Raw genomic sequence first — 13,581 nt, forward strand, 5'->3', positions numbered from 1 at the left:
GGCATGCTCGGCGGAATGAAAACTATGGAGAACTTTTTATTTTATAAAAATATGAAAGAAAGGTGGAAAGACAGGCGCCTATAGGAGAAAGCTTGATAGGTGTTGAAATTTTAGGCTAGAGGCCATGTTGATGAAAAGCTTCCATGAATTGCCCCGCCTTTGCTCAACACAAGCTGACTAAGCATGAGGGGTAATAGGGGTATGTCTTTTGGCATTGATTAACAATATATGCAATTGGCATCACTGCTTGTGCCTCGCAAAGTATTGCATGAAAAGTAGTCATGCAATCAGAGGTGCAAAGAGATCCCTTTACGCTATATGCAGTGCCAATTCTAACAGCCTGACGTCAGCCACGAAATAATCATCTTGCAAAGTTGCAAACTGAGTCTTTCTCCCTTATGTGCAGAACGTCGAACGTGTCTGCAAGTAAAAGTCAGCCGGGCGATAAAATCCTTCGACTGCACATTCCGATAAATTCAAACGATTCTTCGAAGTTAAGATACTGGAAAAGAAAAATACTGGACTGGAAGGTTGATTGTTGATCCTAAAAAGTATCTTATTAATAATCCTTCCTTCATCCCTTATTGACTACTAGGACGTGGCCGGCACCGTTATTGATTTTTTTTTTAATTATTATTATTATTATTATTATTGTTATTATTATTCAGAGAAAGCATTTGATTTGTGCACTGAGAATGTGTGCTTTTTAGCTACCCTGAAACTGAGGATTCGAAAAGCACAAGTTTAGGCTTAATAATTATGACATGAGGTTATTGAAAATGATATGTATAAAGTTTTTGAATTCTGCGTTTTTGGTTCTACAGTTTAAGGTGGATATGAGTAGTCAACTAGGCAAAGTTCACGTTAAACAATTGTCATTCACTTTGAATGTAGTCAAAATTCGCAAGTCTTCAGCAAGTTACGCGAGATCTCGGTATAAGAGGCTCACAATCTAAGAAAAGGCACTCGAATGTCCCCGGAGTAACCTGCTGTGATGATACGGAATATTAAGCTATCATCGCATCATCATTCTCGAATATTTCAATCCTCGAACTAATCAGGCAAAGTGCTTTCCGAAATTGTATCATTTTGGTTGGCAGCTGGAGACTTTGTGCCTATGTCACACATCAAATGGACGTTATTTTCGTAGGTTCCTACGTACGAGTTTGTACGCATAGAATACAGAACATGTTGCGTCGCAAGTGAAAATAGCAATTTTCACCCTGCATCCGTAGGAGAATTGCAGAAAACGGGCGTCCGTCCGAGTGATCCCTGGTGTACTCCCTAAGGGAATTGCAACACCACCGGGACCTTCCCGAAAAACTCGTCAGGACGAGGACAGTGACGTCGTCGTCGTCGCAGAGAAGAACTGTGCCCTAACCAACTACCCACAGAGTGTGATGCGAAAGCTAAAGTTTTCACACAACTCAATATAAAATGGGAAAAACAAAACATTCCGGTTAAGAAGGAAAATCGCACCCCTCGAAGAGCCGTTTTGTTGTTTGAAATGAACAAATTCGTCTCCCAGCAGTGGGTTGGATTTGTGTGTTTGGAGGACCATTTGGCAGTCCTTGATTTCTCAATACCATTTGGAAACCGAAGGCACTTTTTTCCCTGTGGAAGGCAGCTCAGCAAGAGAACTGAGATGCGGAACTGTTGCCTGCCTGTCGGAAAAAGAGGGAAATCCATAAAAGTAGTCTACCAATTGATTTTATTATATCGTACATGAACAGAATATTAACAACAATGCATTATTAATGAAATTTTATCCTAACTGAATTTGATCGATTAGAGCGAAGAGAGCGTAACGGGTACTGGCCTGGCCCCGGACACAAAGCGGGGAAGTGTCAAGCGATACTTGTTTCTTGTATGTAGGGTGTCGGTTGAAGATGAAATTACTGGCAATTGTGAATTTATAAATTCTATTTCGGTAAGTGGGAAAAAATTAACATAGATTTTTTGAGAGTGCCTCTAATTTCGGCAAAAGGAAGAGAGAACCCGAGTCGAGTCACGATAATTTGATTTATGTACGCTTGTCAGTCAGTCCCAATCTGTGATGGCCATCAACTGTTACGGCCGGCGACTGAGTGGCTGTTGAGCTTTCTGTTACCGCACCACATCGCGAGGAACCGACAGACCAGACCTGGTGTGCTCTCCGAGGCTTCATCCTTACACCCGATCAGCAGGTTCAAAAGTGTCTTATCAAATAAGTTGAACGCCACACAGCACTGAGTGCTGAAGTGGAATTCTCCATGTATTATTCATATCCTAATCAACGAAAAGGGTAGGTATTTGATTATTAACTTATTTATGTATGAATAAAACACGCACTCTCTCGATGGGGCGGTAGGATTGATTAAAGGGAGTTTAACTATTTCTAAATTAAATAACGGGTTAAAAGAGTGTGTCTAGATTTGTACCAATGTAATGAAGCATGCATTTCAATAGTAAAATTATGATCGTTAAACATGCACAACCCCTTCTTGGCTTTTACTGAAATTCAGCTTCGATTAACTAAAGAAAAATAAATTAAATACATTTGTATTTAACTGTTTTCCAACTCTTTCTGATTTTTTTAATGCAAAAAATTATCTGTATTTTACGGATATCATAGGTCTATAGAAATATTATTTCTTCGTTGTACTCATTTTCTAAGGCAGATGTTGTAAGTGGAATTTAAGGGTTGACTAGTTAAAAAATTGTTTAAAAAAATAAATTTTTCTTAAAGCACTGTAATATGTAAACATATGATTAAAATAGTTGAGACCAACTCTATCGAAGTGGTTTTGGGTTTTAAAGTTTGTGGACAGCTTAGTTTTTTCCCAATTTGGAAATTTATAAACTTAAAATTTATAAAGTTAGAATTTTGTTATTCTTATCGATATACTAGCTGACCCGGTGTGTTTTGCTGTCCATATAAAATTAAGTTTTACTATAATTATTTTGAATCAAAATTATTTTTTTTATATTTGATTTAAACTTTATTTGGAAGCGAACTATTTCCAGTGAAAGCTGAGTTTTTTTTTTATGCTTTGAGTCTCAATGTAACTTGAACGTTGAAGTTACAAAAAATATGATGGATCATAAATCTTCCTTAAAAAGAAAAAATATTTCAATATCCTATCGATTGATCCAGTTATGTTGAAAAAGTTTATTGGCAATTTCAGTCTTTAAAAATCATAAAAATGTTCATTTACTACATACGACGTTTCGGCATGTTGATTTTGCCTTTTTCAAGGAATCTGGCGAGTTGGAGAAAGTTTATAAATATTTCTTACAGCAGGTCATATTACTTGATAAAGGCAAAATAAACATGCCGAAACGTCGGATGTAGTAAATAAACATCGTTTTATGATTTTTGAGACTGAAATCGCCAAGAAACTCTTTCAACACTTTAAGAAAAATGTCAACTTTTTTTCAAAGTGGATACAAGAAGGTACAGGTAATCTGCCATTTAACCAAAAAGTATTCCAAACCTAATGAAAAGCATTTAGAAATTGTTTGCGTTGAAAATATGAATGTTCAGATTTATATTTATTGAATATGCTCTTGGATTTTATCGGCTTTTTTCGGCGAGTTCAGAACATTTATTGAATATTAGAGTCAATCATTCAAATGGGAAGGGATTTTTTTCTTGATTTTTGTTGAATAATTTCTGAATCTGACAAAATTTTCCCGGATATTGCCCGGATTTTGGTCGTCAATTTTGAAATGAAATGCCCGGATTTTGCCAGGTTTTTATATAAAATTGCCCGAATTTGTCCGACCCGGATACGTACTGAACCAATTCTGGCAACCTGAGTCTATAGGTAACAAACAGACAGACAAACATTAATTTCTATATGTTTAGATTATACATCATTCTGAAACTAGAACTTCTTGCAACATTCTTCACATAGACTTCCATTTAGGACAAGAAATCGTTAAAAATCAATTATCGAGATCCAGATTTAGGTTTTTTTACAACCTGATATTCCCTGATTATATGCACGTGTTGAAATGCATTATTAATTTTTTCAGTGGCCACCAAAAAAAAGGTATATATATGGTATGCGCCTGATTTTTCCTGAATTTTGTTTTTTAAACGTCCAGGATTTGAAAAACTATAGCAACCTTGTTTGCAACAGTTTACAAAATCTTGATCAGAATTATGTGATCATAAGCATGGTCCTCCATCTGCAGTTGTTCGTCGATATGCGTTCTTCTTGCAAGCGTAATAAAACGATTTCCCTGGAAAAAAAATCAAAACAGCATAAAATTGTGAATGTACCTCTTGCAAAACGATTTCTCAACACTCTAAGTGATTATTCTAACCTGCACAAGCCTCTTTGAACAAATCTACGCCTTGTGCCGAACGAATCTCCTTTTTGCAATTGGTTGCATAAATAACTATTTTTCATTGCCGCACAAAATTGGTTTTGAAGGAAATTGGTACCGTTTCACTGTCCGATCATATTTTTATGAAAATATCGGAAGCCAATTCAACAGAAAAAAAAAACTTCTGCAACCGGGTTTAAATGATGACCCTCAACGTTTAAAATCTGTCATTTTAAATTTTTTTAAATTTGTCTTAATATTTGCCTTATGTTAAACTGAAAGTCTTGTGCCGCACTTTTTTATATCTTTTCGAAGAAATTTGTCGTGTCATCCGCTCTCAAAATTCCTGCATTTCGAAAGTTATGCCTTATGTAGTGACTCTTCTTGTAGGTTAAAAATGGATTTTCAATGGCCTTTATCGAATTTGCATAAATTGATCTTTCCAGCACTCGTCGTAATTGTACGTAAATGTACGACTAAATTACTTATTCAGAAGCAACATAACAAACACAGAACCATATTTCAATTTAATTGCATTTCTAGCTGCTATTGTTGATTTGAAACTCACAGGACTTAATGTTCGTGCAGATTGCTTATTCAAAAATTAAAACAGCTGGTCTGGTTTTTATTTATTTGTTTTCCATGGCTTTCATGGTTAAAAACTGAACGTTTCATAGGATTGTATAGAATATATTTTGGTTTGTTTATTATCTTCTGTTAATCAAGATGCAAATCCTGTATGCAACAGTAGAAGAACTCATTTAATTTAGTATCTTTTTAAATAAAATTCATCATCAGAAAAGAAGTTCAAACTACATGCAAATCAAAAGCTGACACATTCGTACAGCTACTTTTCACGCTATATAAACATCAAAACTTTTAATTATTCGTTAAATTACTAAACATAAACGAATAAATCATCGTTAACTATTAATTTTTCTTATTATGCAGCTCTAACATAAACAAAGCTACCGCACTTGCAATTCAAAGCCGAACGAAAACACTTTTACACTGAACAACATTTTAATACTGAAAAGAGATCACACATATATCATACAATTTGCACCATTCAAATCCGCTCAACGCGTTGAGCTTATCTTTTACAGAACATGAGCCGTGTTGAGGTAGAGTTTCTCGTCTCCAGTAAGGCTAGGGGCCGTTGAAATACTACGTAACGGAATTTTCGATTATTTTTAAACCCCTTCTCCCCTACGTAGCGCATTCTCGTTAGAATATCTACCCAAAATCCACAAAGCGTAGCAAGCTGCTAACCACCCCCCCTAAAAGCTTTACGCAATATTTGAATGGTACCCTAGGTACATATTTGAGAAATCAACTATATCAAAACGCGCTACTGCTGAGTTGTTGCAGTTGCATGCAACAATAATTTGCACTTAGCGTCGCAAAATGCGTTCAATAGCCTGTGGGTGAATATTAATGTTTTTTGTTACTCCCTTAATGAGTGATGTTTATCTTTAAACTTTTGCACCGGATTAAAATAGCGTGACCATTCACGTGTGTGTGAATTGGTGGTTGCGATAGGGGAAAAATGGGTTTAATCCCTCAGTGATAATATCTTATTCTAAACAGATACGTCCGTTCACTAATTAAAAAATTCTGGCTTAAGCTGATATGATACAACGCCGTTTAGAATTTCTTTGAAACGGTTGTAACAGAAACGCTCAACAGAAACTTAACGGCAACCCATAACAACTCAACAACATAATATATGTTTTGTTTATAATAAATTGTTTTTAAAGCGGATATGCTACGAAATGGATCGCGAAACACGTTTGACTGATAAGTAAAAACAACTACTTTTTTCCTTTCTCACATTTAAATCATGAAAATTCAACTTCAGTCAATCGATTGGTAGTTTTCTTTAAAGTTTCATTTTAAAAATTCACCCGATCGCCAAATTCAATTTGGCAGATCAAATGCCCACTGGACGCTTTCGCCAGCCGGCAACAACCACTAAACCATGATAAACTGTAACAAGACTGCCTATCATATACCTTGGACGTAATCGTCCTGAGAGAGATAGTAAATTCAATACACAAAAGTAACCCGAAAACAGACCGAAGCATAAGAAAGGAAAAATTATGCTCTTTAGTAGCGGACGAAGGATCCTTGATATGATGCCTGGGATGTGGAGAAAAAAAGGTCCAAACCGGTTCCTTCGTGGTAATCCAATAAAACAGCATCCCCCTGGGGTTATCCCGTATAGAAAAAAAGTCCGGTAAAAAAAACTACCCAACCCAACAAAACGGTCAGAACACCAGACCAATCTTCAAAAAAGAGTTGCTTACAGCTATTGAACAGGTCATCTATACACCACACAATTAACAGGAAACTTAGGAATTTTTTTATCCAACTAGTAAAAATTACCAAACGTCCAACGCAGATTTCAGACAGCTTCCTGCACAAAAGTATTATACAGCAACTGGAAGAGGAAAGGGGCAGATATTTTCAAGCATATTAAACTATCAAAGTTTGCCAAAAAATGTCTCGTTTGCCAAGCGATCTGTACCGGTGGCTTGGAAAGTGACGTTTTCGTTGCAACTGGGACCGTCAACCAGGAAATTTTTTTTTGAAAGTGTGTCTTCAAAAGCGATTGCTGCTTTTCTAAAGAAACATGACTTTCTGTGCTGATTTGGCCGTATTTGGCATCCTTCCATTATGAAAAAAGGCCATGGAGTGGTATGCCGCTAACAACATTCAGGATGTGCCCAAGGATAAGAATTCTCCCAACACACTAGAACTTCGCACAGTCGAAAAATTTTGGAAGATAGTTAAGAAAAACCGTAAGAAGACCCAAAAAGCTGATAGCAGCGAGAAACTGTTCAAAGCAAACTGGCATTCTGCGGCAAAGAAAGTGGGTAAAGTGACTGTACAAAATCTGTTGGCAGGCGTCAAACGAAAGGCTAATTTGGGCTAGGTCGACCGCAATTTTAACTGAGTATTTTTTTTGTCCTTTATTCATATTGAACATCAAAAAGGAATATGCTTGATTTTTATAAATAAACAAATAATCGATTTCCCCCGATTTAGTTTACTTTTCAATCCGAACAGCCTTTAGTAGCCTTCTTTAGTACCATAACGCCAATCGATTCTCCGCATCTTTATCTGCTGTAAAGTAGACAGAGCAAAAATGTTTGGAACTTGGTTTTCTCTTGTATATGGATTTACAATAAATGATTTGGATGAACTTGACGAGACAAAAAAAAGTTACGGGGTAAAGAAAATCTATCGTGGAAGAAAAAAGTTTTAGATTGAAGAAGTTGTATTATTTTGGAAAAGAGAGTTCCAAAAACGCTAGCTGAAGTGAATAAAAGCAATCGAAAGATTCCTTTTAATTCAACCACTGTATCGTGATTGAATTAAAAGGAATCTTTCGATTGTTTTGATTCAGTTGAATCATTCAACCAAGTAGGCTCACAACACAATAGAGCTGCTGAAGATTTTTTTCCATTTTTTTTTTCTTAGAAATATCACGACTTCTTCAATCCGTAACTTTCTTCTCCCACGGTAGATATCTTATCTCGTCGAGATCTTTCGAACGGCATATTATACATCCGAAATTCAAAGTGCTCATTCTCCTTTCAAAATTTTAGATTTTTTTTTTCAAACTTTTTATCGAATTAACATTAGGTACAATTTAAAAAAAATCTAAACTGGCCAAACGAAAACTTTGAAGCGCATTTTCTCGAAAATAGCTTTAATGCATGTTGGGATGTGTAAGTGGTTCATATGTTATAAGTTTCTAAGATCTTACTTTAAAACAATTTGTATTTGATGAGTTACTATAACGTCTTCTTCTTTTCAATTTGTAATTCCAGCGACCGCCAAGTTCATCGATATCGTACAGTGGAGCTGTGAATGATGATGTACGGTCATCGGGTTCCGGGAGTACGCCCGGTCCGTTATCAGCGCAACCTCCTCCCGGTCTCGACACACCTGATCCCGGTAAGTTTTTTTTTTATTTATGTTTGTTAGTTTATCGGCTCGTCAAAAATGGCAGAACTTTTCAATCACTGACGACGAGCATCAAACCGCCTACGAAGGAAGTAGTGATTATGGAAAAAGCCCTGCGCTGACTGTGCCGTTGTTGGGTTATCGACCCAGACGAGTTCCGTTTCCGCCTGTTCCGCCTGAAGTAAATGAATAAGTACACACCTGCTCTAGACACACTGTCTGGTTTTATTATACCGAAATGGATATGTCGCTCGTTCTTTCTCTATCTATCTATCTCTCTCTCTAGGAATGAACGAATGTTGTTAGCCAAACAAAACACTATGTGGCCATTCTGCAAAAGTCTACGAGGCGGATGCAAATACGCAATTTATTAATATTCCAGCGGTATAGAGAATCAATAGATATTTTCGCATAATTTATGCGCACTTAATAGTCGTGTTAACAGCCATTTTTACGATTTACTTATTAGCATTATTTATGATTATTATTTTCATTAATGAAATAACTATTGCACGCATTGAACCAATAATTCATTCAGGGCTCGTCCACACACAGGGCAGAATTTTATTACCCTGGTATGGCAATACGTCTGTACGAATGTTGGATATGGTTATGGACCAGGCTTCGGGTTCCCCACTTACGACGACTGGCGACCTCAAGACAATCGGAACATGGCTCAAACTTTAACTGCATACCAGTCTCTTACCCATAAAACAAATCAAAAGAATCAAACCAATAGCACGCAGCACGCAGCGATGAATGAGACTTGACCAAAAATAATGTGTGAGCGAACAGCGCGGATGCAGCACGGTTAATTTATGCCAAAAATTTTATTGATCAATAACAATTACGCCGGACAAATTTTCAGATCGCTCTGCAGAAAGCGTTGATTTACGGCTTTCTAATTATCAGTTTTAATAAATTCAAAAGTGTTTTGTTTATCAGTGTAATTAAAATAAATTCATATTTATGAACATCATTATCGCCACTTTGTGCCTTTTTATGTCTCTTCGGTTTGTTTTTTTTTTTGCTTTTTCGTGCTCGAGCTCTCGTGTTGTTAAGCGACGAGAGTAGCTACGAAAGAACATAATCACTTTTGAAACATTTGTAATGTGCTGCACAACCGTGATACGATGCCGTGATTCGCTCCGTTCAGGCCATACAGGCTCAGCGAGATTGCTTTTACATGAAGGTGAAAGTTCATCTGGTCGAGCACTGATAGCGGTGCACACAGCCACGACGACTTTGCGCTGATGATGATTGCCATTCAGCCGAGCTGGTCGGTCAATAATAATGCGGTATTAACGAGCTGCCGCAATATTTTACACGACGGACGGCACATTTCTTACATGATAGAACACTCAACACTTTGCCACTGTTTGTCATTAGCGCTTGATTTATTTACAATGGGAAAATATTTATTTCCATTGATTTTTGACCGCCGCTGTTTGGCGTTCTGTACAAACAAAAATGCAATATTTGATCAAAGTAGCCGGAGCGCTGCCTCGGTTAAGTTTCTACTAAACATACACAGTTACGTACACACGTTAACCTCTCCTCGCACAGAGTGTATTTCCAATTTCCATGACATGTGCTGTCAGTTAACTTTGCTGCGCCTCCTGTGACACCGGATCGGATCATTCATCCGGTTTTGTTCGCAGCACAGAAAAGCTTGATCGAAACAATAAACATTTCGTTTGAATGGGAGCATAATTTGTTCGATTTGAAAAATATTTTGACACATTTGACTGCTCGGCTCGGATGTGGAGCGCGCGCTTGCTTGGTTCTCCGCGTTTTGCATCAAATTGTTGGACAAGTGCCGCAAACGTGCTCTCTACTAGCTTGCTAGCACTGTCTTCCACCAGCGACAGGCAGCGCATTTCCGCTGAATTGTTTGTACGGTGTTTTTGCATTAAATTCCCTACAATCAAACTTGCAAACACCTTTAAAATGCAGCCTTCAACATACCAAAAAAAAAAACGAATTAAGTTTATTTGTTTGAATACAAAAACAGTGCCTCAATAAATTATACACACATATTTATGAAAAGTAGAACATGACTTTCAAACATGCATGTAACCCACAAAGAACTTTGGTGAGATTGTTTTATTTAAATGTAAATATGACAAATAACTACTGATTTTTTTTTTAATTCAGTAATTTTGTCGTGAAATGTTTGACCACCACAAACCGCGTAGGTCTGACTTTCGCTCTCTTCCTGCATCTTCCTATCAAAACAAGTCTCAGTCCTTTCTGATTTGCTACGAACTTCCAAGGAAGGATGGCCAAGGCCTTCGATCTTTCCTTTCCTTCTGCACTCCTTTCATTTTACGCTTTGTCGGAGCATTATCATTTCACAATTCGTCGAGCATCCATCCCCGTATCGTGATGTTTGATGAACCATATCACAATTCATTCGACATTCGCCGTGCTTTCTCGGTTGCTGGCTTGGAATCGTGCTTCTCGGTTGTTGTGAATATTATTGGTGGTGGCGTTAGCAAGCTGCCTTGCTCCCTTTCTCCCCGTTTTCCACCGGCAATTCACCTCAGCCCGTCTTACATAGATTGGGAAAACATGTTTCCACCAAATACTGATTTCCACCGAGTACAGTGCAGTGGTGTCAGCGATGTGGGTTCCTGACTTTGAGCACTTGAAGTTATTGAGTAATAACTTTTATTTTGTCATATTGTAAATCATTCTCCTCGCTCATGATTTTTTTTTCATGGAATACAATCATTAAAACTGTACAGGAAATTAAAAAAAAGTTCATAAAGTTTTGGTTGAATCGTGTGAAGAATACTTGAGTACATCTTTTGGATTCTTTGATGTTGAAAAAAAATTTGATGACAAATACGTCGTTGAACACGTTCACAACCGTCATGAAAAGCATGAGCCCTAAGTGATCTCCTTGTGGCACACCAAGGTGGGACAACCTTTTCCAATAGTATATCTCAGACATCAAACTATCGGATGCACTTCTTTTTGCGGGTACAGAATATTCACAAAAGAACATCTTTTAAGCAATGTTTTGTAAACTTTCTTCTGCAATTTAATACAGTTAATTATATTACAAACCACCGGCGCCCATGCGTTTTTCGATCTCTTTTGCGACACCCGTGGCGCGCCAGGATATACACCATTGGCAAACACAAGCCACTTTTCTACCCCAGCGCCGATGACTGCAAGCGTAATGTGTAATTTTCCAAGCGTGTACACAATTTCATTATTTTTCCACCTTTCCCCCTAATGTGTGACCGAGGTTTTTGATATACCTTCCTTCGTTCTTCTAACTCACAAAACGATATCGTCGTTGTCGTTTGCCTGCCTGCCAGTCGTTGTCGTCGTCATACGGTGGTTGAGCAGTTAAGACGAAATTTAGGGATTCTTGCTCCATTGGAATTTTCGTTTCAGGGGACCAGCCGAAACGCAACAACGCAACGCAAAGCCAAGCCAACAACAACACACTCACACACTTCTTGGCTGTAATGGGAAAAAGAAGAAGAAATAACAATATTTCATGTCGATGTCGCCGCCGTCGTTTTCGTCTGATATTCTCGCTGGTTTCCAACGGTGTGACTATTTCTAAAAATATCGTCAAGTTCCAAGTAATCTAACGGAGCTAACAGAAGAAGACGAGTCTCTAAGAGTCGTCCACACCATTCCTCTGTGCGTCGGAAAAGAACCAGGAGGAGGAGAGATTCTTCCACATTTGAACGCGAAATAATGATGATCCATCTCGATCAACGGCTCATCCAAACTGGAGAGCGCGTCCATTAAGAAGGAGAGGTTTTCAAAACAAATTGTAACGCACTTATGATGGAAACCTCGATTTCTACGTTCTATGTGACAATGTGGGTAACACAATATAGAAGGAAGATGGGGTGTACCGGGAAGATCAGTGTAGATCCAAAGAAAGAAAAAAAAACAGAACGCGACTTCTTTTTATAGACTTTTTCGGACGAACTGTTTTTTTTATATATAGATTTTTCTATGAAAAAATATACAGATATTTTATCAACATGCAAACCTTCATTAAAGATTTTGATGGAGTAGGGCTACAAAATCCACATCCATTTTTTGGTGACTATCGTACAAACTAATAACCTCAAAAATTAATTTGCGAGTCTTGGATTATGCAAATCTCAATTGACACCTTTTGTTTGTTAAGGTAAGATATATGCTTAACACTCATCTTACCTTGTCGTCCTGTTTTTTTATTGAATCTTCTCTATTTATACTCATATTTTCTAGAGCAAAGCTTTACTATAGGAAGGTAGTACATGCACTGCACAATGCACTTGGCCGGTGTGCATTGAAACGCTCCGAAGCCAAAGAGGCAAGTAGAAATGTTGCAAGTCATGGTTCTAGCGAATAAAAACAACAAAAAAAAAATCCTCCTAGCGGCTGGCAGCTAGCCATCCGATCCGTCCTAATGCTCCGGCTTGTCAAAGGCATGCATGGGTGCCCGTGAAGACCCTTCGACACACTCGCATTTGTCGGTTTCAGTTTTTTTATTCAATAGAATAAAGCAGTTAAAGGTATACCCCAATTGTTGGCTGTCCGCCCGGTCAACGGTCGAGATCTGTGAACGATGATATGAGCAGGTCTGGAATATTTACATTTTCACCCAAATTAATTGCTCGAATCTGGAAGAGCTTTAATACGAACGCATGAAAGTTGCTGCTATAAATTACCGCGTCTAGGGCGAGGGAAACTCCAACGCTTTTGCTCCTTTAAATATATGTGAGATTGTTTTGACCCAAAAATAAAGAAAACTTCCGAAGGCGACCGATTTTAAAAGCCTGATTCCATTCAAAGTGCTACGGTGCAATAACGTACATTTATGATTCAAATGTATTTTCAAGGAAATTTAGGATGAAAATGGAACTATAGTCAATCGCAACCTCTTCCATAATGTGGACGCAACTCCACGTTCTATTCAGTGTTCCATGTATGGTCGAATAAAAAAATACTTCCTAAACATTCGTTCAACTCAATTCTTACTACATTAGGCCTTAAGCCGTAAGGTAGTCGCTTAGGACCGCTTATATTTGCACTTTTCATAAATGACCTTATTAAGAACAACCGCTTTAGGATTTGCTATTGATGCAACCAAGACTTTTTTTTTTCTTTTTGATAGGAGTTTAACCCGTTAAGGTCATTCTTCCTCGAACCAAGACTTTGGATACCAGCATCATAAACATTTTTCTCATCACAAGTTTTGAAAATAGCTCAGATGTTCAGATGTATACAGAATACGAGCTAACGGACGATCTTCTTTGAAACATT

Source organism: Uranotaenia lowii, chromosome 1 (genome assembly GCF_029784155.1).
Source record: "Uranotaenia lowii strain MFRU-FL chromosome 1, ASM2978415v1, whole genome shotgun sequence".
Lineage (NCBI taxonomy): Eukaryota > Metazoa > Arthropoda > Insecta > Diptera > Culicidae > Uranotaenia > Uranotaenia lowii.